Below are 2,125 nucleotides of genomic sequence, written 5' to 3'. Positions count from 1 at the left end.
GATACTTTGGAATAGGCATGTAGGCTAGAATTGTAACACTACTCAGCTAACTCCATCCACTTTGACCAATCCTTAGGTTTATCACTGGTAAAACTCCTCAGGTAGTTCCCCAACCATTTATTGATTGCCTTGGTTTGTCCATTCGGTTTGTAGATGGTAAGCTATGCTTAAGGCTAATTTAACACCCTGTAGTGAGAACTCCTTCCAAAATTTTCTAGTAAAGATGGGGTCCCTGTCAGACACAATAAAACCCAGCATCTCATGTAGTTTGAAGATGTGCTTCATAAACAATTGAGCTACTACTCTTGCAATGTATGGGTGGAACAGTGGCACAAAGTGTGCATACTTGGTGAATCTGTCCACCGTGACTTGCATTGTGTTAAATCCCCCAGACAAAGGCAACCCCTCTACAAAACCCATTATTATGTCTGTCCATAGTTTTTGTGGTGTAGGCAAAGGCTGCAACAATCCACTAGGAAATGTATTGTTCACTATTACCACTTGAAAAATATCACAACACTTAAGGAAATTTTTAACATCTGACTTTAACCCAGACCAATAGAAGTCCCATTTTAATCAGTGGACAGCTTTTTCAAAGTCCAAGTGTCCCCTCATAGGGTTGCTATGCACCAAGGTCAGCAACTTCTTAATAAGGGTCTAGTCAACAGGGATATACATCCTTCATTTGTAAAAATAGAGTTCATCCTTAACTCAATAGAGGGCTAGCAAGTCCCTTCCAGGATACTTGTTAAATAGCTCTTTCAACTTAGCATCTGAGATATAGGAGGCTTTAATATCTGTGATCCAATTGAAATTGGGCAGTGAGAGCATAGCCACCCGCACTTCCTCTTTCCCTTGTCTAGATAATGCATCAGCTACTACATTCTCCCTTCCCTTTTTGTATTCCACAATAAAGTCATACCTCATTAATTTTGACACCAATTTTTGTTGTATAGTAGTTCCCACCCTTTGATCCAATAAAAATTTGAGGCTTTAGTGGTCAGTTTTGACCAAAAAAAACAACCTTAGCAGATATGGGCACCACTTCTGCACTGCAAACACCAGTGCATATAATTTCTTTTCATAGGTTGATAACATTAAGGCTCTTCCCTTCAAGGCTTTATAGTAGAATGCTAAGGGTCTACCTTTTTGCATCAGCACTACACCTATAGCATCCCCTGAAACATCACATTCAATGGTAAATGAAAGTTGAAAGTTGGGTAGTGCCAACACTGGAGGTTGAGTGATGACTGACTTCAGCTTATCAAATGCTGCTTGTACTTCTTCATCCCATTTAAAACTGTATTTTTTTAAACAAATTGGTGAGCTTGGCAATAATGCCACCATAATTCGTTATAAATCTTCTGTAGTACTCTGTCAGGCCCAAGAAACCCCTCAAAGCCTTTAGGGTCTTGGGTTTGGACCACTTTAACATAGCTTCTAGCTACTCTGGGTCTGCTCATACCCCCTAGACAAATATTAAGTGCCCCAAATATGAAATTTTCTCACAGGCCAATATGCATTTGCTTACTTTAGTAAATAGTTTATTCTTCCTCAAGGTGTCAAAGGTAAGTTGTAAGTGAATTAAGGTCCGGTTTAGATACACAAAATTATCTCATATCATTATTACAACGTTCTCAAACTCTCATACAAAATATAATAAACAATTCAACTTTCTCAAATCCTAAAATATAAATTATATTAAAAAATTATATTCTAATAATATTTTATTCAACTTTCAACAAAACACCGCATCTCATCTTATTTGAACTACATAACCAAACAAGTAAGTGCTCATCTGCATCCCTATTGTAAATTAAAATATCATCAAAAAAGACTAAAAGGAATTTTTTGAGATAGGGCTTAAAAATCTCGTTCATCAAACTTTGGAAAGTTGAGAGCGCCTTACTTAAGCCAAATGGTATAACTAAGAACTCGTAGTGTCCTTCATTAGTGCGAAAGACAGTCTTTGGAACATCTTCTGGTTTCACACGTATTTGATAGTAGCCCAACGTTAAATCAAACTTAAAGAAGATCTTAACTCCAAACAGTTCATCCATTAGCTCCTCCGCTATCGGAATAGAGAACTTATCCTTAATAGTCACACTATTAAGGGTTCGGTAGT

The sequence above is a fragment of the Juglans regia genome, chromosome 1 (genome assembly GCF_001411555.2).
Source record: "Juglans regia cultivar Chandler chromosome 1, Walnut 2.0, whole genome shotgun sequence".
Classification (NCBI taxonomy): Eukaryota; Viridiplantae; Streptophyta; class Magnoliopsida; order Fagales; family Juglandaceae; genus Juglans; species Juglans regia.
The sequence above is the reverse complement of the archived record's forward strand: the minus strand, read 5'-3'. Positions refer to the sequence as shown.